The sequence below is a fragment of the Vespa velutina genome, chromosome 20 (genome assembly GCF_912470025.1).
Source record: "Vespa velutina chromosome 20, iVesVel2.1, whole genome shotgun sequence".
In the NCBI taxonomy this organism is placed as follows: Eukaryota; Metazoa; Arthropoda; class Insecta; order Hymenoptera; family Vespidae; genus Vespa; species Vespa velutina.
The window spans coordinates 575,885-603,539 of NC_062207.1; the positions used below are offsets into that span (position 1 = coordinate 575,885).

The window sequence follows — 27,655 nt, forward strand, 5'->3', positions numbered from 1 at the left end:
AATAGACTTTTAGGTGCGACGAGTCAAGGGTTTGTCTGGCACTTATTCTTCAAATATCAATGCAACTCTCATGAGTCCACATAGTCACCAGGACAAAGGATCACACATGAGACTGTTTAAACATTTCGAATAAACTATCTTGACACGCTCACGGTCAATAAGGGTGTTGCTTTCCCTTTCCTAACATTTTTTACTTAAACTCCTTTCTTCCCATTTTCCTTTCCTAATTCATTAATGCGTTCGTGGATAGTTCGGAAGAAATCTACAGGCAATCACATCAAAGCATTTTCACTTAGCAGTAAAATAATCGAGTCTTATCAATATCACTGGCTATGCCTCAATCGGGGCTATCCAGCACAATCTAAACAGCAACAACATAAGTACACGTTATTATAGAAGAGCAACAACTGTATTTTATTTCAACAAATATACTGTGATAACTACAATTCACACTATATTTGTTATCTACCTCACAAGCTCCATGGGATCCTACAAACGAATGCGCGTTCTCCTATTAATTTGCATTAATAAACTCCGGTGATATCCTAGCCTTGTGCTGACTCTTATTCATAGCAACCAGTTAATCTATAACTCTGACGATTAGGAAGGACGGGGAAAGTAAGATTTGTAAGATTCTCCGTACAAATCAATTATTATCGCTGATCTAATCTCTGTTAGAGACGCGTATTTAGAAAAGCTCTCGTAATTGCTCCACACACGACGCAATATACACATATAAGATGATACATTTCTATATTGTATATATATATATATATATATATATATATATATATATACATACATACATACATACATACATACATACATACATACATAGAATGATACACACACATTTACATATATATATAATAAAGAACATACAAGTGACTGAATAGAACACGCGCGCGTGCGTGTACGTGCGGACATGTGTGCGATGTTGGTGCGCATGTGCGGCCAATCAGTTGGGCTCTTTGTTCTTCTCATCATCTGTTCATGCTTATTTTAGTTCTGAAGGTCCACAAGAAGTGTCGTCAGTACTGTCGTCAGTTACTATCAGTTGTAAGGACGAAGAAGATGGTAGAAGAAAGAAGAAATAATTTCATGATGTAACTTTGAACAAATAGCAGGTGTTTTATTTTTTTTTCTCTTCATATATAGTAAAAGCAGGTAAGTATATATGTATAAAAATACTGGTCCAAGAAAGTAGATTAGTTATTTTTTTGGGTAGGACATTAATTTATTAAAACTTTCTTTTTGCATATTTTTTGCCATTAATTCTCTGCAACGTTTTATAACTTTAAAATTATATTTAACGTTCATCTGTATTTTGAAAATTTCATTTTATTTCATCAGTAAAAAAGAAATTCTTACTTTATATGTAAAACTTTTCATATGTTTAATAAATATGTGTTATACTTAGTATATATATATATATATATATATATATATATATATATATATTTTAATATATATATATATATAATAATATAATTGTTTGCATATAATATTAATTGTGTATATATAATAGTATAGTTATAGAAGTAATATTATAATTTTTACATTACACAATTCTGTTTATATATACGAAGAAGAAATCGATTTGTAGAGGATGAAGTTAAAGAAAAAGGATCACAGTAAAAAAATTAAATGTCGAACAAATGCATTATATGTAATGAAGGTTTTGTGTAAGTCTTTATTCTTTTAGATTATTCTTTTAGAGAGACACAGTTATTTATTGAAAATTATTAATTCTTCACGAAAAGCATCTTTCTTTCAGAAACCGATTAAACATTTCTGATGATACCGAATTCTAATATTTTATTTCAATTATATAATATTTTAAATATAATATACAATTTAACTATACTATACTATTATAGCTATATTATTAAACCCTTATAGATAAAAATGAATAGATAGAGATATTGTTTCTTTAGAATATTTACAAGAGATTCAAATTTATTACATAGATAATTTTGTTATTATTCGATTTATTATTTGCTTGTATATTAGTATAAAATGTTTAAAAGGTGATGCTCCATAGATAGGTCTTCGTCATTCTTGTTGCCGAGATCGCTGAGATCAGTTTGGATCCGTATGTGATAACGAAGTTTTATCATCTCGTAATTACAGGTAATCAAAATTTCTTTTTCTAAGTTACTTATTCGTCCAATATACACATAATCGATCACCAAACATAAGATTTCTACGACATAGTGTTTGAAAGTCAAGAAAATATTGCGTTTTTGAAATGTTGGCGAAAATAAAATTACCGTTTACATGTTTTCATCGCCGTGCTATTGCGTCATATTTTTATCGAATTTCTGACCTTTATTTTTGTGGTATATTTGTTTTTCTTGTTTTAAGATAATTTAGTCCGTGTCCTTTTCAAAAAGTCGAATAAAAATAAACAAAACATTCGTTTGCTAGGCACGTGATAGATGCGATGGACAATAGCCATTGGCTGTTGAACTACTATTGATAGTCAATTGTAAAATTTAGGATTGAAAATGGATTTTTATTAGCTAGTTTCGATTTCTCGGGTTTACTAGACGGATGACGGATTACTAGAAAATTGTGGAAGAAGAATCTGAAAGTTGTAAATACGGTTCTGTTCTGATCACGCATGTTTATTTCTACTGATGACTCGTTGAACGGAATATAATTTATCAATTATTAATCTTGACTGATCGTATTAAGTGTTATATTTAATTTTTATCTAAATCGTATATATTCGTGTACATACATATGTGTACTTAATATATCGTACATATAATATATATACATGTGTGTATATTCCTGATAGGTACTAATATGAATACTAATACTATATATATGCATACATATATCACACGTACACGTTGTGTATATAACTCGTCATGGATAAATATATGTATGTTCATACATTTATTACAGATACGCACATGTACATATGTAGAATTCTCAAAATTAAGACATTTCTTTGTCATATCAGCGAACGAGTGACCTGTTTCGTTCGGAATTGTTATTGTCAAGCGCATGATATAATACATAGGACAGCGAATGCTATCTTATTTATAATATAAATTAAGGATAAATATATGTAAATAGGTCGGAAGAAAATGGTAGGATTTGAAAGACAAGAAAGGACATTTTGTAAGAGCTTGTGTTGTCAAAAGAATAGTATATTACTGTTTATAAGTTATAATACATACTACGTATATTGGGTACTATATGTTATATGTAACATACATACATATTTTGTATATATACAATAATACATAAAATTCTATGTATCTACGAAGTTGGAAACACAGTGAAGGTCGTGTATTATATTTTGTTGTTTTTCTTATGTAGCCGAGGTAAGCTAAGTGTGCTATTAAAAAAAAAGGTCAAATATGTTTTGATGTATGAGGGCACATTAAATATGAATAAATCTTCTATTACGTCCTAGGAAATGATATCAGTAATTGTTCTCGGAAATTTGTTTTCGTGTACAAACTTACGAGAGATTTGTAGCAGGGATGGATATAGGTGACCTCTCTTTCTCAGAATGATACGATACCTACTCGCAATAACATTCTCGGCTATTTTTCTGTTGTATAAGTATTTGCATGTTAATTATTTTGTTATCGTTACAATGTTTTTGTTTATATCATTGTTACTTTTTGTTAGTAAGAATTTAAGTAATCTTTTATTTTTTGACTTTATACTTTTAACAATTTTTTTGTATTGTACAATGATATTGACATTGTTTTTATTTTCAGATTATGATTGCAGTTGTTCGTGCAGCTATAGATGAATCGATCTTTGTTTCGATAAAATAAAGAAGGAATTGTGAAGTAGATTTGTTGTTAATGTTTTTCGGTTAATTTAAATTTGTTTGCGTTTTATGATGTTAAAAAGCTTTTAGGAATATCTGTATGAATAATTTGTTCAAAGCAGTCATAGAGTCAATATTTGTTCGTATAAAATTTTATTTTTCTTTTTTTCTACAATCAGATATACTATAGATACTTATATATAAAACAAGCAATAGATATTCGCGAATTAAATTCATTGTTTGCCTCTTAATTATTAAATAATTATTGCGCATTTGAGTCAGTGCATCATGGAAGATGATCAAGGACCTATTACACTTCTGTAGAAGAATATTGGTAAATAAATGTTTAAATTTAATAGCTAATATAATTCTACATTTTCTTTTATTACGATAAATTTAATAAAAATTGTGTTTAATCCTTTTTCAGATTTGCATTGTCATTAAGTCAATGTACTACAAATTCAATCTAATTAATTTTCCATCTACGTCGATTTATTTCATTTTGGACTTATTACGGAACAGTTTACATTAATTTCGAGCTACAACGGGGCGAATGTTTTGGAGTTACTGTGGATCTTAAGCAGTGAGTGAACAAATTTAAGTCCCTCCAGTATATATTATGTCGAGAATGAAATATTTGACTTGACATGAGTTACTAGTTGTAATTTTTTCTATTAATTGTTGACGAATAGCTATTAATAATTAACTTTTTGGATTTACTCTTGAATGGTACAGTTTTAATTGTTTTTTTATTGGCCATAGTCTAGTTTCATTAGTTTAGGATAGTATTTTCTTGTTTTATTAATGAGTCATTTAATTAATACGAGTCATGTAACAACTCTTTGCAGTGTGATTTAAATGCAATTGGTTGTCACAATTGGTGACGAAGGCGCTCACACGTTGGTTTCTGCAGTTTTTTGACTATGCGTACTTGAACATGTGCCAATTATGTGGATGTTAATGAAATTTATTATTATAAAAACCATATAATCTGATTAATTTGAATAAATATGTTTTTGCACATGCATTTAAACGTTATAATATAATCAAATATCATAAGACAAAAAGTAAGCCTTTTGAGATCTTCTTTAGATGCAATAATCGAGAACAATTTATCCAGTAAAATGAAATAATTTTTGGCCTAGAAGTACTAGTAACATTTTATTTCAATTTGTGAAGATAAGCTTATTTTTAATTTCTATCGTTTAGAAAAAATTAATAATCGTGTGATATCTTTCAATGCAGTATGGTGCATCTAGCACAATTTGGCATCTTTTGTATTTCCATGTTATTTCAATGCATTTCTTATATTTTTCACTAATTTTATAAGCTCTTATTTATTTTTTGGTATTGTTAAATTGTTTTTTATTTTCTTGTTTTTTTTTATTGTTTTTTTATATTCTTTGAAAAATGAGTCCAATGTTGCATCTATAGTTTTCGTGATGTTTATTGCTATTCAATAAGTTATTTTGAGTTGTTTTTCATAATCCACTAATTATGCAATTTTTAATAATAATTCTATAATATTTATTCTATATTCAGTGTAACTTGTTTTTTTTCTTTATTAATTGTTTCGTATAGTATATATCTATTAAAAAGTGCCTTGTCGAATGTATATAAGAAAAATTTTCTATATATTTTCATATATTATCTCATAATACGAAAAGAGATTAGCGATTAATTCCAATCATGCTTTTATAATATTCAGTGACATATTTTGGTTTCAAAATACGATTGAATTGAGTTTATTCTTGCCTATAATCAGTTATTCCTGCTGTTTTGTACTTTGTAGAAATGGCATAAACGTTTCATTTATTTTCTTATTTCAGTTAAATTTTCCCGTTTTTAATTTTGTACCGACAAAATCTCGGTATATTGGCTTTATTAGAACGCATAATTCCAGTGGCATGTGTTTTATTTTTAATTATTTTTAAAAACAGTTTAGGCGACGCATAATATTTTTCAACATATAAAATAATTTATTGAAAATTGATTGAGATAATTCCATAATTTTTTGGTGCGTTATTATTAGAATTTATTTTGTCATTACCTATATATATCATAAAATGATAGCAATAATTTCACGCTGATTCACATCATTTATAAATTATTATGCCAAATCTTTGTAAGTTGGATTATATTGTTTATATGGAATAAGTCTCTTAAATTGCGTTAATGATTTATTAATGGTGACATCCATGTGTATATATTTTTGAATTTATGAATAAACAAATTTATTATAACTTTTATTTTACATAATCAGTCTATATTGTCAACTATATTATTATTTGTTAAATGCAAAAATCTAATAATTTGTAAAAATCTTATGAATGGTATAATCTTTCCGAATATTGACTATTTTGCAATGACTCTTTCAGAGCAGTCATTTGAATTTTTATTTTTACTTTTTCTTCAATCTTAATTATTATTATACATAATATAATTTTATTTCATCACGATTTACAGGAACTTCAAGTGCGTTACAATTTTGCTAATTTTGCTTAAAATCAAAAATGAAAAATTAATTTTTATCAAATCTTCTATCTATCGATATATTGCACTAAAGCATTTCAAACATAAATGTAGCTGATCGTTGCAATCTGGGAAGTATATAGGTTTTTGTCTGAATTTTAGCACTTTTTGTTCTAAAACTTGCCAAATTTTTTTGCTAACATTGAAAAATTTTCGGATCGGGTATGCTAGTCCTACCTTCTTTTACATTTCATGGTTTACTCTTCTTCGGATAGATATATTTGATGGCCCTAATGTTCCTACATCATGGCACTGTGAGAGTTGAATTGACAGTTCCATTCTAGAGTCAGAGATCTTTATTTTTCTTTTTTCGATGTCAGTTTATATAATAGCGCATTTGTAACTGATGTATTTAATAATAATTCGATAACAAATTTCATATACCGCATGAGGGTTTTTCTGTGTGGTGTAGAATATCCTATCATCTGATTGGACAAATCTAAAGCACATTTTCCTATATTGTAATCCAAAACTACTGTTAGTTTTTCACGTGTGTAATTATTTTTGCATACAGTTACTGTTTCCGCCAAATGTTTTGTGGAAATTATTAAAATATCTCTTCTCTCTTTCCATTTAAGAACCATAATCCCTTTCCTATTTTGCATTGCAATCAATTTGTCTTGTTTTAATTTTTTTAGTTTAACTTCTACGGATATTCTTTTTCGGTTTTTTCTTATAGTTTCTACCAGATGAGTGTTACAAGCAATTAATTTTTCAACTAAATTGGTATTGGTATACCAATTGTCTGCATAAATTGTGTGGCCTTTATAGGGTATATTGTTACACATGCTCATTACAAGACTTGTTAGTGTTAAACATGGTGCGTTTGATTTTTTTCCGGAATATATTTGAAATTGGTATGTATATCCTGGATTATAAAATAATTTAAATAGTTTAATATTGTATTACTGACGCTTCTGTTTTAAAAAGTATTTGAGAATTATGCAATTCTCTTCAATGGTACTAATGATTCATTAATACATACATCAACTACTTCATCGAGATCGTAATATTTACAAAAATTTTGATTCGATACATCCCCAAGTCTGCTTATCTTATGTAACCTTCTAGTTATGTTTAATTTTGTTTGCTATCTGGTTATTATTAATTTTATACCAAAAATCTCGATGCAATTCCAGATCTTTGATTTATTACTTTTTCCTTGACTCAAATCCATTGTCTGATGATTGATGACTAGTATCTTCTTTATTATCGTTAGACTCTGGATGTTTATGCACGATAAATATGAAACATATGATATTTATGTACGAAAAATATGGAAATATTTGGTATGTAAGTATTAACAATATATTTTGCAATTATTGTGATATATTATATTTCGAATTATAATATATTACAAGCATCTTTCCCTTATTCGATAGTGTCAATTGGGGACGTTCATCTATAAAAATTAACATATTCGAAGAATGACCGTTATACCTTTTGATATTCTTTGATAGGTATAATGTTTTGCATTTTTGATTTTATGGGTTCTTTATTGTTCTTCTATATATTTTCACGTTTTCAACTTGAATTTTTTAATTATTATCTGAGGATCGTAGTGTATATGTATTCGATTTCAAGTTACTTTTAAGTATTTTCATTCATAGAACGCTTCAATACGAATGTTTTTAAAAATATTTTCTGCACAGGTAATATTAGTATATTAATAACTGGAAAACAGAATCGCACTCAGCTATCTTCAGCTGTCCTGTGTAGACTATACACTACATATATAACATGTATCATGTTTGCAAAAAATAATTTTGATTTCTTCCCTGCTTCTTCCCCATACAATGTATGGTGTTGCATTCATTGTAAGTAATTCACTATCGCTTGGTAACAAAATTCTTAAGACTGAATTTATAAAGTGAAATATAGTTGCATAATTTATTTCTTCTGTTATTTTAGAACACAGTAAGTGTAATTTTGTCGTTTCATCCTTACAAAGCTATGCTACTATTAAATTTATACGACCAATATATAATTACTACTAATAAAATTATAACGACCAATGCAATATATTGCCCTATTGCATTGGTCGTTTCGTTTACAGAAATCCATATGTAATATTCTCCTATATCTTCTCTAATGGCCTCAATACTTGAATTATAGCAATCATCTAAGTAATTTTTGCATAATGTAGATTCATCCGAAACCAAATAATCTATGTATTTTGCAAAAAAATTTTTCCATGTATGGTTATTTAAAGAACTTCACGGTATATTACCAGCAACCATTACTTGCATTAAATCTTTGTAAAATTCGATGTTATTTTAATTTGATGGTTGGTGTTCACTTCCTCTTTCACATGGATTATCTCATTTTTCAACATTTCTTTTATGTTTAAATGTATTTATATGTTGCACTAACTATGTTTTTCTTTCATATTTTTACTATAGATTTCATAATAAATACTTTTTTTATTATTTTTATGAATAACTTTCACTTAATGATATTCTATTAATTATATTAGTTTTTATTATATTATATTCTATTTATATTAGTTTTCATTTCAGGCCCTTAAATAGGATTTGAATATAGGATATAAATATATAAGTGGAATCTCATTTGATATAATCTTTATATGGCTTATTATCATTACCAGTTCATAATCTTTACTATATAATGTAACATAATATAATATATGTTTTAATATTTATAATATATGTTTTAATTATATAATACATGCTTTAATATTTATATATAATAATATATATAATATATAACCCCACTTAGCAAATAATGAGCATTATACTAAATTAAATTAAATTAAATTAAATTATTAAATCAAATTGAACTGATTAATTCAAACATCATATTTTCATTTCCACTATTATGTTAATATTCCGATTAACTTACATTTGCAATACTTCGTTAAAATAAATTATATCACTTCCAAATTAAGATCAAGTGTTTTGGCCTTTTCAATCTTTACTACACCCTGCACATCTTTTTATGAATTTGCACCTAGTTTTAGTTGGATACAGTTGTTTATTAATGGTTAGATTCATTGTCAGCTTCTAACAATTTGAGCTATTTTCAATAAATTTATTTCATACTTCAGAAATCAAAGAATATTTATCAGTTTGTAGACATTGGCTTCGGATACTTTTTTCATCAAATAAATTAAAAAATTTTTATAAAACAATTCTTGGTTGTCGTGTTTGAAAAAATGTAGTCTCCCATTTCTTATTCCACAAATATGAAATGTTCAAATTTTTTTCTTCATATACTCTACGTGCTTACAAAATAACAAGAAATGTATCTAATTCTGTTGGAGGTAGGTTCCATGTAATTCCTAACACTCGATTTGCTTCTAGTTCTGTACATTTTCGCATGAGTTCAATAATAATTATCAAGGCAAATATAGTTCTTACCTGATCCTTTATAATGCTTTTTTTGTGTATACCGTTGGATTTAGTAATGGCTGTACAAATCTTGAACCCTTTTATATTTCTTCCCATATAATTTCATCAATAGCAACTTCAATGTCCTGGTCATTTCCTTCAGTCTCGTTTTCAGAACTTGACGGAAATCCTCTTCCTTTTTATCTCCTGTTTGTTCAAAATGTTCCTTTCTTCATCCTCATTATTTAAGCATTTATTATCAGTTTCGAATAAAATATATCCAATTAAAATTTGGTCATCTTCAATTTTAAAAAATTTCCCTTCATCGTCTTCTAAACACCCCTCATTTATATCGTTTATCTCTTTCACTGGTATCTTCTTTACTGAACATCTTGTTTAGGAGTAAATATTAAAAATATTAGTAAATAATAGAACAATACAGTAAAATAAAATGTAAACTAACTATTAAGTTTTGTTCACTTTCTCTTTCCTTATTATTTTCACGCTGTAATGCTCTGTTTAGAACTTTCAAAATTAGACTTTTTTGATGTAACAGTATGTACGATAATAATATTCGAGGATAATTTGAATGATTTTATTTAGATCAAATCTCATACGTCTACTTTATTGTCGTTTTTTCAAATGGTCATTTAATTGGTTGCAGTAGATATGACAAGGTTTATATTTTTCTCAGAATAAACAAAACAAAAGCAAGTGTAAATATTTATAAATTTATTAAATGGATATTATAGAAATTATAATTATATTAATATAGGAATTATAATTATAAATCAAATAGAGAAAAACAATAACAGTAAATGCAGAATTTGTATTCAAAATCCAAAACCGGTTATTTGACAAACTGTGGTACGATTAGTATTAAAAACATTTAGACGATTATTACCTGTAATACTAACTTTTACTATTTTACTATTTGAGATTATGTCAGCACACTTTTCCTTACTCTTATTTCTTTTTAAAAAGATTACATCAGGCTTTTTCTGAAATGTATTTAAACACGGACAGTAGAGAGCAACAATAAGATTAATATTTTGCATCGGAAGATGGTATGGAAGCGCATTTGTGAAAATTAAATCACTGTTCTCACTCGTATTTCTCATGTTCGGCTTTTAAAGATCGATTTACATATTTCAATTCAATCGTACTTCTGTTTCCGTTCCGTCTCTGCTTCGTTATTTCAGTACGGAACGTAATTCCACTACTCAGTTCAGTTTCAGTTACATACATGTATTCATACATCAATAATATATTATATAATATACTATTTAGTATATTAGATTCTATTATATGGACATCTTCAACGTAAAAAAATAAGGATGGGCGAAGCCATCCTTATTTTTCTTGTAATATATAAATATATAAATTTATTCAATCTATTTTCTCCACTTGTTGACGAAAAATAACTTTTAAAAACTTTATCAACTTTACGTATGCAAATATTATTTTTCGTTTTATAAAAGTGAAATTTTTGGTATTATTTTAATAAGATTTTGTTTTGTGATCAGTTAACCATAATTTTTTTGTGAAATATTAAATATGTTAGAAAATAAAGGATATTTTCGTCAAATTTGCTTTTTCTATTTCCGAAAAGGCAAAAACCCGTGGTAAATTCGTGAGAAAATTTGTCGTTTATATGGAGTCATAGAATGCTGTAGATGATTCAACATACAAAAAGTGGTTTTGAATATTTAGAGAATAAATTTAGATGTAGAAATATTTTACAAAATACGTTAAGCCTAAGTTATCGCAACCAAATTTTATTGCCTTACGATTTAAGTGGCAATAATATATTGGCATAAAAACAAGATCAGTCACACATCGAGCTTTTTTACGATTAGGCAAAGCGTTCGAAGTTGTGCAAATTGTACATGTCTCTTGATATATAAATGTATGTGTAAGATACAACTAATTTTATTTTGCAAGATGTTTGATAAAAAATTACTACCAATTGATCATTGAACAAGAAATAATTTTACATTTTGTGCACTCCTACGTTGTTGGAGTTATCTCGCACGATATTATAGGTTAAGGAGTTAAAACGACTTCTAAATGAAAGATAATATTTGCGTGTGTGTAGATGATAATAGTGCAGACCTGATATGTTTTCAAGACCTACTTTGTGGACTTCCACAACGTTAAATGAGTGCGTGAAACAATCGAAAATCTTCTTCATCCATAGACAAAAGACGTTAATAGAATTCAGCCCAAAAGCATTGTTGACAAGCATCGTTGGCATAGTAAACAGTGTTATCTATCAATAATAACTTTCTCTCACTTGTCCGTTTTTAAGCGTTTGTTATAATACTGCTGTAATAAAAATCATTGAAAACCATTCAATAAAAATGTTATAATTCATGTAAGCACTTTTCTAAGACATATATGTAATAGGCATAGTACTTAAATATACATCTAAACATCGAGGTTTATTACTTTTTCCAATTAATAAAACAGGAATCTTGTCACAAGACAAAAGTCATGATTCGACTTTTACTGATTTTATAATCCGGTGCTAAGCATTCATGTTGACACATGCCCCTTACGAAAATTATTTCCATAACAAAGTACTTTCATCTGCGTTGTACACATTTTCCAACAGATAATTTTCTTTCCTTAGATATTCTATAAACTTTCTTTTAAAGCTGCAGATTTGTCCGATGAAGGTTTTTGCCTGACACATAGTCCACAAATATCGTAACGTGATTTGAAATTTGCTAACCAACCCGATGATGCTTTGAAATTACAATCTTCATTCAATTTTCGATTGTGCTATATAGTTTTTTCGTATGAAATTTGCTTAGCATTTGATCACCTCCATTGATTCCTCCCATATTTTTATTATAATCTAAATAGTAGACTTTGTAATTTTTCCTTTGGTTTTGTAATTAATTTTTCCCGTATCAGCAAACTCGAGAGAGTACATTGTTGATAACATTTCTACATCTTTTTCGTCATTCCATTTTATTGCTGATATGTTTTTACTTTGAAAAATAGCAGCTTATACTGTTAGGGAGTATGTTATTTTATTAATTAAATATTTGGATTCAATGCCAAATGCAGCCGTGTATATATACGCTCCTGTGATAGTGACCAGGAAAATTAAGCGTATATATACGCTTATGATGAAAATGGGTTAATAAATATAATAGTCTATTATGTTATTGTTCGATCTGCTGTAACTATCAAAGATGCTCCATCACGAAAATCACCTATAAGTTGTTCCAGCAATCTCCGGACAAACATAAAATGTGACATAGGCCTCTTGTTTTCTCTTATAACTGACACCTTATATTAGGTGTAGCTACTGGTTACGCATATCTCTAATCCCAAGAAAAAAAGTTTTCCCCGCCAATTACACGATTTTTTCATTAAACAATATGAACTTGCATATTGATTAGCCTTATCGACACCTTCTATATTTAAATTGTATTTTTAAAATAACTTTTAGCTTGCTAATGTTAAGAATGGTATCTTGTTTAATCTTATTTGTATATTTTTCATATCTAAGTTAAGATTACAGAAAAAAAATTGATTAATTAATGAAAAGACATTTTGAACAATCCGATAATATGAAATTAAGCATAGTGTAATCTTGCGTAAAAATTATGTTGTGTAGTAATAACACACTAATTATTGTCATAATAAAAAAGTATTAAAAACATTTATCACGTTATAATTAATGAAATTTTATGTAGAAGGTCAAAGAATATAATTTTCATACAAATGTTTTGTTAGAATTGTATTAAAGTCAGTTTGCCATTGATGATCGTAACAATGTAATATATAATGTTTAAAGGCAATGAATCTGATTCGGAATTAACATTTGATGAAATTCAATCAACTTATCAAAATATGAAATCTGAACGACAAATATTTTTAAGAAAATTGCACAAGTAAATAATAAAAGTAGAGGATGAACCGGGTAGATCCTAATGTAAATGTCTTGTCTTAATACAATTATTTCTGATGATATTATAATCTTTTTTTTAAATTGACAAACATTTTATAAATACGAACTTTCTAACATTCTTTGATTACATCAAAAATTCTTTCTATTTAATGATATATATGCAGGTACATATATAAATTCTTTTTACAAGCACAGAGTCAGCTAGATTTAAGTATTTTTCTAGTAACATTATTCGTACAACATCTAGTAACATTTCTAATATTTTATATAATAAATTATATATTTTAATTACTTATGTTAATGTATAATAAGACAAATGTAATTAACGTACATTTATTGCGAATTGTACTCAAAACAGACACAATTGCTGCTTCCTTCGTTGTAACTTTCCTCTTCGGACATTTCGGCATAATACGTCCAAACGCACGGCACTGGAAGCATTTGGAGTTCAGCTTCTTTGTCGGTCGGGTTGCACTTATGTGTTCTCACACGCCATACTTACAACAGCATTTATCACAGTTACATATTGCCATATCGCTGCTTCTTGCGAACCCGTCAGAACGAAGAGATAGTTTACCTCCCGTCGCTTCATCATTCCGCCCACTACATCAATTATTTCCCTATACGCTGCGATTTAATTAAGTTGTTTCCACGAATTTTCTCTCAAAATTCACTCACCCATTAAATTTTTTTCTATAAAAATGTGATGATCATGAACTGTTTCTTCGAGATAGTCCTATAAATGTTCTATAACTTTTAAGTCTGCACATTGCAGTGGGATTTTTAATTAATTTGATAATTTTCGCGCGGGATTATGTCGCGTATTCTAAGCACTTAGCTTTGGATCATTATGCGAATGCCCTTAAAAGTTGAGAGGTTATATTTATTGTCCAGAGTCTGATATTTTGAGTTTAGAACAAATGTTTATTATAGTGCGATACGGAAAGTGTAAATCACTTTTCTTGCTCGCCTACTCCCCAAAATAAAACAAAGAAATAAGATATAAAGGAAAACTGTATACCAAACACAACTCGGTATTTCTAGCTTATTATAATCAATGGTACTAGAATATGTGTCGAACACTTATCTAGTACTTCATTTCCAATAAAAGAAAATCAGCTGTCAGAGAACTTTGTATAAGTGCTTTATCGCCCAACGTAGTTTCCGGAATGCCATCTACTATGTGCTCGATCAACTCGACCTAGCCGGTTGGAACACTGTTATCTATCATTATTTTCGCAGGGATGTGTTCATGAAAACGTTCATTCTTTCTTCATACGCGATCCTTGAATTTCTTCCATATTATGGCTCTGCTTTCGTACTATGTATTTTATTTCACTCTTTTAACGGATCATTTTTTAAATATTTCTTTAAAGAAATGTGATAATCATGAACTGTTTCTTCGAGATAGTCCTATAAATGTTCTATAACTTTTAAGTCTGCACATTGCAGTGGGATTTTTAATTAATTTGATAATTTTCGCGCGGGATTATGTCGCGTATTCTAAGCACTTAGCTTTGGATCATTATGCGAATGCCCTTAAAAGTTGAGAGGTTATATTTATTGTCCAGAGTCTGATATTTTGAGTTTAGAACAAATGTTTATTATAGTGCGATACGGAAAGTGTAAATCACTTTTCTTGCTCGCCTACTCCCCAAAATAAAACAAAGAAATAAGATATAAAGGAAAACTGTATACCAAACACAACTCGGTATTTCTAGCTTATTATAATCAATGGTACTAGAATATGTGTCGAACACTTATCTAGTACTTCATTTCCAATAAAAGAAAATCAGCTGTCAGAGAACTTTGTATAAGTGCTTTATCGCCCAACGTAGTTTCCGGAATGCCATCTACTATGTTCTCCATCAACTCGACCTAGCCGGTTGGAACACTGTTATCTATCATTATTTTCGCAGGGATGTGTTCATGAAAACGTTCATCCTTTCTTCATAGGCGATCCTTAAATTTCTTCCATATTATGGCTCTGCTTTCGTACTATTTATTTTATTTGACTCTTTTAACGGATCATTTTTTAAATATTTCTTTACAGAAATGTGATAATCATGAACTGTTTCTTCGAGATAGTCCTATAAATGTTCTATAACTTTTAAGTCTGCACATTGCAGTGGGATTTTTAATTAATTTGATAATTTTCGCGCGGGATTATGTCGCGTATTGTAAGCACTTAGCTTTGGATCATTATGCGAATGCCCTTAAAAGTTGAGAGGTTATATTTATTGTCCAGAGTCTGATATTTTGAGTTTAGAACAAATGTTTATTATGATGCGATACGGAAAGTGTAAATCACTTTTCTTGCTCGCCTACTCCCCAAAATAAAAAAAAGAAATAAGATATAAAGGAAAACTGTATACCAAACACAACTCGGTATTTCTAGCTTATTATAACTAATGGTACTAGAAAATGTGTCGAACACTTATCTAGTACTTCCTTTCCAATAAAAAAAAATTGGCTGTCAGAGAACTTTTTATAAGTGCTCCATCGCGCAACGTAGTGTCCGGAATGCTATCTACGATGTGCTCGATCAACTCGACCTAGCCGGTTGGAACACTGTTATCTATCATTATTTTCGCAGGGATGTGTTCATGAAAACGTTCATTCTTTCTTCATACGCGATCCTTGAATTTCTTCCATATTATGGCTCTGCTTTCGTACTATGTATTTTATTTCACTCTTTTAACGGATCATTTTTTAAATATTTCTTTAAAGAAATGTGATAATCATGAACTGTTTCTTCGAGATAGTCCTATAAATGTTCTATAACTTTTAAGTCTGCACATTGCAGTGGGATTTTTAATTAATTTGATAATTTTCGCGCGGGATTATGTCGCGTATTCTAAGCACTTAGCTTTGGATCATTATGCGAATGCCCTTAAAAGTTGAGAGGTTATATTTATTGTCCAGAGTCTGATATTTTGAGTTTAGAACAAATGTGTATTATGATGCGATACGGAAAGTGTAAATCACTTTTCTTGCTCGCCTACTCCCCAAAATAAAACAAAGAAATAAGATATAAAGGAAAACTGTATACCAAACACAACTCGGTATTTCTAGCTTATTATAATCAATGGTACTAGAATATGTGTCGAACACTTATCTAGTACTTCATTTCCAATAAAAGAAAATCAGCTGTCAGAGAACTTTGTATAAGTGCTTTATCGCCCAACGTAGTTTCCGGAATGCCATCTACTATGTTCTCCATCAACTCGACCTAGCCGGTTGGAACACTGTTATCTATCATTATTTTCGCAGGGATGTGTTCATGAAAACGTTCATCCTTTCTTCATAGGCGATCCTTAAATTTCTTCCATATTATGGCTCTGCTTTCGTACTATGTATTTTATTTCACTCTTTTAACGGATCATTTTTTAAATATTTCTTTAAAGAAATGTGATAATCATGAACTGTTTCTTCGAGATAGTCCTATAAATGTTCTATAACTTTTAAGTCTGCACATTGCAGTGGGATTTTTAATTAATTTGATAATTTTCGCGCGGGATTATGTCGCGTATTGTAAGCACTTAGCTTTGGATCATTATGCGAATGCCCTTAAAAGTTGAGAGGTTATATTTATTGTCCAGAGTCTGATATTTTGAGTTTAGAACAAATGTTTATTATGATGCGATACGGAAAGTGTAAATCACTTTTCTTGCTCGCCTACTCCCCAAAATAAAAAAAAGAAATAAGATATAAAGGAAAACTGTATACCAAACACAACTCGGTATTTCTAGCTTATTATAACTAATGGTACTAGAAAATGTGTCGAACACTTATCTAGTACTTCCTTTCCAATAAAAAAAAATTGGCTGTCAGAGAACTTTTTATAAGTGCTCCATCGCGCAACGTAGTGTCCGGAATGCTATCTACGATGTGCTCGATCAACTCGACCTAGCCGGTTGGAACACTGTTATCTATCATTATTTTCGCAGGGATGTGTTCATGAAAACGTTCATTCTTTCTTCATACGCGATCCTTGAATTTCTTCCATATTATGGCTCTGCTTTCGTACTATGTATTTTATTTCACTCTTTTAACGGATCATTTTTTAAATATTTCTTTAAAGAAATGTGATAATCATGAACTGTTTCTTCGATATAATTCCATAAGTGTTCTATAACTTTTAAGTCTGCACATTGCGGTGGTATTTCTAATTAGTTTGATTTTAAGTAATATTGTAAGGATTGTGATTTGAATCATAATCTATAACTCATAGTTGCCTTGTAATCAAGTTTTATTTGCAATTGCTTGAAGATGTTTTCAAATTTATATATACAATTTTTCGTCGATGATATCACCTATAAAATTGAATGATCGAACTCCGTTTTCCTTTATGCAGCTCCAAACTGTGATCTACCCTTTTATCGTTCCAAATTGTTTGTCTCCGATTCGGTATTTTTTCCTCTATATGGTACATATCACATGCGAACCGAATGTGTTATATTTACTTTGAACACTAAATATAAAATGTTTCCATTACTTGACATGAATATTGACATTTTCCTTCGCAAATTCTAATAGTTCCTTTCTATTAACTTCATTTATGAAATATTTTGTACGGGCTACTCTCCCATGGTATTAAACAAACCGTAAAATATTACGTACTGTACTATTGCACACATTAACCCGTTGCAATCGCTTAGGCGAACTAGTAACTTAGGAAGATTTTGGTTATATTAGGTAAATGTTTTATAAGTACTTTCAAATGATTTATACTCAAACAAACGTATACAAATAATAAAATTTTATTTATACGTTTTACAAAACTTTAAATATTACATTCTTTTTGTTTTTATATAAAATTTTATAAAACAATCCCCGCGATGTATCCTCGGTTTGTTAGGGCACATATTACAATAATTTGAGGTTTTAGATCTACAGCCAGAAATACAGTCTTAATTCACTCAGAGCAGATCTTACAGTCCCTCTTCACTCCTTTCAGAACAACGTGGATCCTTCCATTTAGTCAGGGTTCATTGATGCTTGACGTCGATGCTCGATCACGAGGCTGGCGATAATTTTCTCTTTATTGATGAACAATTGTTCTTAGATTGCGTTAATAAGTAAGTGGTCTTTCCTTTCTTTTCTTTTTCTCAAGTTTATAGAGTATGTACGAATTAATCAATCAAACTTCCAAGCCCAAAAAAATGTTTACGATTTTTTTTTTAACACGGGTTTTCGGAAAAAACAATATGTCGAATCTTATTAATCTGCTCGATCAACACCACTCATATATTTTATATAATTTACTATAGTATTAAGTTTCTTGATGTTAACTTTCATACCACTTCGTTAAATCCTTTTTACGGAAGTCATTCCTAGTTGTCAATTCCTAGTTGTCGATCAAGTGACGGTTCTTTTATCTTTCCACGCTAAAAGTAGACGTGTTACATTTTCAATAAGGTACGATGAAAGGTACCATTATAGGGCATGTATTGAGTACATCTACACCGTGCTTTCATTGGAAACAATTGTTCATCTATTGAAAGATATTGTCTTGCTTTATTAGAGTTTTGTCTCCTCTCGATATACTTGTGCCAGATATCAAAGCAAATTTTTCGGTTTGTAGGAGTTGGTTTCGTTGATTTCTATTGTTGAACCGAATAAACCTTATAATTTATGTAGTTATTTCAACTCATAGTTGTCGAGAGAAATTTTGGATTCCATTTATTGTTCTATAAATATGATATGTCTTTAGCCTCATGTGTGCCGCGTGTATACAGAAGTCCAATAAATGCATATAATATTGCAATAGATAAATCCCATGTTGCTTTCAACACTCGAAATGCTTCTAATTCCATGCATTTTCTTATGCACACTAAGTCACTCGATTGATTGTTATGATCAATAATCAAGGAAAATGCCGACACTTTTCTCTAATATTTCATTTAGTGTAGCCTGTCGGTCCTGATGTTTCTCTGAAAATATTATAAATCCGCTATTAGACTGTTATGTCATTTTCCGAACAATCTTCGTCGATATTATATATTTCGTCGAATAAATTGACATTCCTCGATTGTCTAAACATTTTTAGGATGCATATACAAATAATAAAGTAAAAACTAAAATATAAAAATATAAACCGAACTGGTGGAAGGCAAAAAATGAATACATAAATAGAAAAAAGTTCAAATGTTAATCCTATTACAAAATATTGTTGGTTCTGTTCATTTTGTTGAAACCAGCATTTATAACACGTAATTCACTCTGTCATACACTCTGTAGACGTAATAGACTCTGTGGAAGTTTAATGCTTTATGACAGGATCCCAAGATTGTACTGTCGCACAAAGGCGGCTAGGTACTTTTTCGAATCGCGCAATTTTTTACATAGTGGATAAGATAATATAGAAGACAAAGACAATTTTAAATAAGACTTTTAAAATAATTCTAAAAATGCGTTTACAGATATTTTCGTTGTAAATAACATGAATTTTTTTCAGAAAGTGAACAATAAAAAAAGTTGCGAATATTAAAAAGTAGGTTGTACATATATTAATATAGGAAAAGTCATGAAGTTAAATGGCGGTACAATAACGTTGTATACAGGAAATCTTAGACGAAATTTTAAAAACGGTCATTTCACAGCATGTGGTAGGTTTAGTGTTAAGGAACAAATGAACGATAGCTCCGTAGCAGAGCCAACGAAGCAATAAGAGTTAAAGTAAGCATTATTCCAATATAAAAACCATAAATTTTTCATGTGTTACATCTACTACGAATGCTTAATTGATTTTTAGATAACTGTTTTTCACTTATCTTCTTTTTTGCATATTCTTTAGTCTTCTATTATTGTATCCATCAATATATACGATATTGTTTTATCCATCAATATCGTGAAATATAATTTTATAAAATCCAATGATTCTTTTATGTCCTAAAATACTTGTAGTCCTGCGGTTCGCGGAAAAGTTTTAAAAGAAAAGTTAAATCGTCCTTTTCTGCTATATCCTCCCATCCGTCAGCTTTACTTGAGTCCCCTATTTGTTCTGTATAGTTAGATATGGCATTACTTTTCTTTACGTTTTTTACGTTTCTTACATATTCATTTTCACTTTCACTATTCTCGCTATAATTTGCATACTACCTTCTGTTTCTTCGAAGATATTGTAGAACTATCACTAGTGTCATTTTCATAATCAAGTGTAGAATCATGTATATTTGAATTATTCATATTTTCATCATACATTTCAAATTCTAAGCAATCATTATTACTCTTATTATCTTGAAAATCAACGCTAAATTCGTCCATTTTCGGAAATCAGAATGTGTGCTCATTAAATTTTCAATACATATTTTATTATTGAAGACTGTTAGTGAATGGTAACAGTTCCTCGATAAACCAAGAGATAACAAATTTCTTTCGCAATATCCACATCTTAAAATAATAGACGTACACACAAAACAAAGATTATGCCATCATAGCAGATACATCGATTTCTAGAACAAAGCTGGTACGTCACTGATATGGTGGTACCGATCGAATAGGGTCAAAATCATTTAGTTTATCATACGATTTTACACTTACTGTGTAATTGTTTCTGATTACAAACTACTAGTAATAAAGATTTTTTTGAAGATTGCGAGTGAAGCTGGCTATTCAAATAAGTCAAATGTTGTTGCAAATAGTAGTAGAAGCTTTCTGTTTTCAGGTAAATTCTTAGAAATAACATTTTACAGTAAACAATGACCTATTGATCGTCAAATTAGAGTTTCACTGTAACAGTTTATGAGTTTGTAAGATGAAAAATATTAATACTGAAAAGAAAATTCGGATAAAGAGCTAGTGCTAAATTCAATGTTGTATATTAGAACATATCGCGCAAGTTGCATGATATATTGTATTTGTACTTTTCATAAGTGTTCATTCTGTAATAGTAGATCATCCTTTTGTACTAATTGAAACTATCACATAGAAAATAATTAATGTTATTATTATCAAAATCATCAGCAGATAAAATGTTTGTTAGTTACACAGAAGATAAATATCAAATTCTTTTGCTAATATATAATAAATTTTACGAATGAAAACAATTATCTATTAATAATAAGTTTTGAGTATTCTCTGAATGGGCAATTAACTGCTTATGAACATAGAAAACATTACAAAGCAAACAAGACTTTAAAAAATAGAAACTATAATTCTTTCTAGTACATAATTATTGAATAGCTTACAGTGCAAGCCATAAGAAAAAGAAATTAAAGATATTTGCCATAGTTAAAATATACACTCGTAGAAATGATCAACAGAATTTTTTTTTTTAAATATTTCTGCTAATGGCATTGCGTTTGCAAGAACTCATACCTACATTTTAGTAATACTAACTGCGTAGTTAAAACGAAACTGTTTTCATTATAAAGTATAAGTAATCCTCGTATAAGGCGGTACTTAAACAATACGGTTTGGATATAACGCTTGGAATTAAAAAATGTTAACTTGTTACTTTATATATTTTTAAAAATACTTATATGCATTAGTTTTTAATCTTTCCTATGTTGGCATAAAAAAATAGATGAAGTATTTAAAGATCGTGATCTGTTCATAATTTTTACAATTTTATATATGTACTATCATTTACTTTATAGTTTGTATGTTATCTTAGGTTTATAAATTACTGTAATTAAATAAGAATGTATTTTTCTTTGTTATCTCTGTGTTATAATTTAAAAAAATATATAAAGTATATAATTTGAAAAGAACTGTAAACAATTTGAAAAAGATTTGCAACGATTTTTTTTATTATATCCAAGTATATGGAGTATATCCAAAATGATTTATATGACACGACATTTCTATGAAATAGAACATCAGCGTTATACGAGGGTTACTTATAATCGAAAATAAAACTGATTGAAAATTCGGACTTATTAGAGTGCAGTGTTTAGATCACAGTCTCATTGAATGTAACTCTGCATTCATTAAAAACTATGCACAAATAAATAATACAAATTATTTATCAACAAATATCTTACAAGACAATTTCATCATCAATATTGATAATCGTCATTCTAAAAGAAAATATCGAGATAATTCAAGAGTCTTATTTTCATTTATGACAGAAACAAAACATATAAATGTTTCTTATCATGAGGATTAAAAGTAATTAAAAATATTAATTACTTTGCTTTTCCATATATGTCCACAGAAAAGTTCAATTCAAAGAAATAATGAATGACGAATAATTGTATATTCGTCAATGAATACGTACAAATATCAACACGAAATGTTTTTCGCATTTTTACAAGCTAAGCAGTCAATTATATTTGATGGAGAATTCTTTAATTTCTTATAAGTAAATCCTGAGAAATCTTACATAATTTGAATATTAGAACATTTTCCATAATTCTGATAAAAGTGATATGCATTCTGAAAAAATAATAAAAATGTAAAAAACCGAATCTGTGAAATATCTACAATATTATATATCTGTGTAATCAATTTGTTGATACTTCATTATTGTAAATTGTTCAGCGAATGTTTTAATTTAATGTTAACAATGGCAATAAGTAAATATAATTAGTATTATAAATTATTGGGAGACTGTATAAACAAATAGGGATACACAAAAGTTGATTGGTTTTTGCAATAATGTAATTTGTTAATGATTTCGGAAACAACATGATTTTATCCACGAGAATTAAGAAAAGTGAAGATTATAATCGTCTATAACGTTCTTATTTGGACAAAAATTAATCGATTTGAGCGCATTTACTTGATCAAATATTTAAGAAGTTTACTAAAAAATTTGCACAATTTTTAAATAATCGTTGATAAAACTGCATATTTAAAATTGAAACTTCATATTTAAAATATAATAAAATACATTATAAAAAATGCATTTTATTGTTATTTTTTTGCAGCTTTCCAATAATTTTATGAATTACGTTTGAATTTTATAGCAGAAAATGCAAGTAGCAAATTTGAAAAATGTTATTCATTTATTCTATATTTTATATTATTATGTTTTTGCAATTTGTAATTTGCAACAGCTAGTTCAGACTTTGAAAATCTTTATAATCATTCTTACATTTTTAATTTATTACATCGAATAAATTATATTTATTAGTGATGTGACAAATGTCTAAATACTCAGCTATATTCAGTTGTGTGAAAATTATTAGCATAAAAGGATTTCAAATAATTACATTCTGGAAAAGTAAATAATGTTTCATTTAGATGATAGATTCGAAGTAGTAGGAGAAATTAGAAGAAAAATATATTGTTTTTTACAATAATAAACAAATAACATAGTACTATCCGTATTTTTAACTACGGTCCAAGAGATATGCGGAACCAAGATTGTTGGCGAACTGACTTGTCAGAAATTCCAAGATGGCTGAAATAAATTCGCAACAAGATCGTTGCTATAAAATTTTGACAATATTGTATATGACGCATAGACAAAGCTCAAGCATAAAAAGCTGTAGTAGATATAATGATAGATCTTTATCAAAGTGGAATTAGAGAAAAAATTGACGGTTGAAGCTCGACAGGGCATATAATACTGAGTAATTCGTACGATTATAGCCTTGAAAGGATACTAACGCTTATCGGGAAATAACATCTAGTAAAGGTGCCATCTATCATGAAGTAGAGTTGTTATTTACTATGATTAAAACCAAATGATTACAGATGATAGTTATTGAGACAGCAGCAGGTGTAGCTTGCAGAACGGAAGCCGAATTGTGTGCAAACCAGATGTGCAAACTCTGGAGACGCGGTTATTCTGTTATGCTCCAGGAAGATTGAGTGATGTGATCAACGCCCTAATTCATGGGAATGCGCCTTTATCAACGTTATGGTGTCTGGAGAGATGATGGCAGATAAGTGCAACTAGGAGCTGTGTTGTAATAGTGTGCGGATTTAATACTTGCCGCTTCAGTTTTTCCAAAAGTCCTGTAAGACCATAAGTCCATAAGTCTCGTTTGCGCATTTGTTCGTCAGAATTTGTTACTAGATCTTTAAATTAAGAATTATGCCCCTACTCTTGATATGAGAACGAGATGAAAGTGCATGGAATTGAATATAAGAGTAGTCAGCTTCTGTTCGCCGATAGTTTTTCTAAGATTATATTTAGTTGATTTGATAGCTGCCTCCCGCAATTCATTTGAATGGAGATTGACTGGTGGAGGAATGGACTGTAAGTTATTATTGAAGATGGATGCGCTGTCGTTAAAAAGCTGTTGATGAACTGTGGTACTGAGCAGACGATCTAGCTCGTGCAGTTGGTGATGCGCTCTAAGAAAGTTAGTGACGTTATTACTGAAGATGACAGCCGAGTTTATCGATAGATAACAAAGCGGCAATGAATAAATAATGTTGAATCAAAAAACAGTAAGAATGAATTGATTCCTGATGCTCCTTTAACATAGGAACTTTGTGCACGACGCAAAGAAGGATAATTACAAGTTCAGAAATGGTTGGAGATGGTTGGAGTTTCTTCAATAAAATTTTTGTATAGCGATTTCTCTATTGGGGAATACTTATGCCTAGTTCTTTCCTCCTATAAGTCGTTTCTATAGATATTCTGTCGATTTATTGACAGTGATGAATTAATGTGGTATTATACACATAAGATAGTTATTTATCCAAATTCTTTATTAAAGAGAAAATATTTTTAAAAAACCGAGTCTAAAAAGAAAAGGACTAATTAGAGAGCGAGCGCAGCACATTGTCTGTCATATAAAATATATATTTATGAAGAAATTTATGCAAAGCATGCAGTCACCTGATAAGGAGTTTGATAATTAAGATAATACGAAGAATAGAATAACATAGACACTCTGTGAGGACCAGAGTAGAGTATTTTCAAGGGAATCTGATCAACTCACGTAAGCATATGAGAACACTTTCAACCTACAATGAATAAATTGTTTGATTTTGGATTAATTGGAAGTCGGGACAAATTTAATGGTATGAAAATGTTTATTAAACTTATACAAAAAGGAGTTGTGATACGATGATTCATCTTTGGCTGTAAGAAAATCTGCCGTAATGACTTGTCAAAGAGCATTTCTGATGAAGCGCTAAGGTTCTCTTTAAAGACTGTGTAAATTTAGGAGCATAGTCAAAAGAGTTGTATCCAGAGGATATTTGGCTTACATTAGGACTACCTTAAATTTACAACTTAAGTAGTTCCAATCTTTCCACTTTACTGGGAGTGATACGACGTAATCCTGATTTTTCGTGCTCCTATAATGTTTGCAAGTTTCGAGAAAAGTGATAATTTGAATTGTATACCTCTGTCGGTGGTGATAGCGAAAGTGGTGCTAAAGTGACAGATCTAGTGATGATAAAAAGCTTCTATAATTATTTCCACTTCAATTTAATCCCTTACAGAAACAACAAAGGGCCACTTGATAAATCGATCGAAAATTTGAGATTAATCTACTAGAAATAACGTAATGACATCCAGGTGAATGTTGAAATGGTTATTAGTAGCGATGTAAAAGACAATTTTATTCTGATATTGTGATTACATTGAAGTGTGTAATATTGAAGGTTAATGACATAGTAATGGTATTAATGTGAAAGAGAGATGAATCACTTGAGAATAAATTAATGAAATCCAGTTGACAAAGAAGTTTCCTTGGAGATACTTTAACTTGTTGTAACAAGCCGTAGATAAAAGGACGATGGTCAACTTTATTGATCAATTTCTAGCTTTCCAGCATGTTCAAAATTTGTAAAGTGCTGCTTGATGACGAGCAATATGAGAGAGACAATACCTGCATTAGTATAGCATCCCAAGAAAATACCTAAGATCAACGATAATCTTAGGTTTAGAATGGTTGAGAATTAGCATGATTGTGCTCTGAGATACTTAATAGCCTTACTGATGAATGGAGCAGTATAGATAGATGACCTTCTCTTTACAAAACTGTCATTTGTCCAGATTAGTACAGGGTTGCGTCAATTTTTTCTTAGGATATTGAAAACTGTCCTAATTTATTGTAAGTGTTTTTCTCGGATGTCTGAAGTTATTAAATCGTCGATATAGCACAATGTACAATCTAGGCCATATAGAAAATTATTCATGTGATGCTGAAAAGTTCATGTAGCAAAGTTTTGGAACATTTCAGTGTACTCGTATAAGCCAAGGTAACAGCTATTTTGGAAATATCGTCAGTAGCTATAGACTATCTGGTGATACAGGTGCAAATTTTTTATCACATAATTTCTTACTTTTCGTTGGCTTATTCGATGGTTTCGTTTGAATTTCTTAACCCACGAATAGAAAGCTTGAAAATAAATACTTTGGAATTGACTTACAACAGACCAAGTTTCTTGTTGCAAATTTCGTATTGCAAGGACATGTACAGGACAATGAAAAAAGTACAAGGTCAATATCAGTAGACAATTTTTTTTTTTATTAATAGAGGGATATACAATCAATTCTCGCAGAGAATTATAAGTACTTTTACTGACGTGATATATTGACATGAGTTGTAATTTCAAGACGGGTAGTAACATAAAAGTTGCGACCAAAAACATTTGCGATGTTTATCCAAGTGCATTAGACGTTCGTAAATGCCAAAGATGGTTCGCTAAGTTCAGATCCGGTAATTTTGATCTCTCTGACTCCTATCGATCAGGAAGACTAACAACATTAGACAACGACATGCTAAGGGCAGAAGTGGAAGCAAATCCATGTCAGACAATCGCAGAACAAACATTCTTAACCAACTTTGGTCGACCATCCAAGAATATTTGCAGCAGATTGGAAAAATAAGCAAAGCAGGTGTTTGGGTCCCCCATAATCTGTCCGAAGAGAACAAAGCCAACCGATCTATCACATGCAACGTATTGCTTCAACGGCACCATACAGAACCGTTTTTTGATCGCTTGATCACTGAAGACGAAAAATAGGTTCTATATGATAATCCAAAACGCAAAAAGCAGTGGCTCTTTCCAAATGAATCACCAAAATGAATCACGAAGTACTGTGAAGCCGGGTTTACATCCCAAAAAGATGCTTGTGTGTCTTTAGTGGAGTATACGTAGAATTGTTCATTTCGAAGTGCT

At 29.6% G+C, this 27,655-nt stretch overlaps 1 long non-coding RNA gene across 2 annotated transcripts; it reads left to right on the forward strand.

Annotated features, from left to right (window-relative positions):
• The first annotated feature begins 926 nt into the window (after window positions 1-926).
• On the forward strand, window positions 927-25,022 carry LOC124956146. 2 transcript variants are annotated; one of them, XR_007103122.1, is made up of 5 exons: window positions 927-1,127; window positions 2,031-2,133; window positions 3,747-4,136; window positions 4,230-4,385; window positions 24,263-25,022. It is a non-coding gene; the product is annotated as an uncharacterized LOC124956146 (long non-coding RNA). The 2 variants fall into 2 exon arrangements; XR_007103121.1 differs by lacking the exon at window positions 24,263-25,022 and adding an exon at window positions 4,651-4,835.
• The last annotated feature ends 2,633 nt before the right edge of the window (window positions 25,023-27,655 follow it).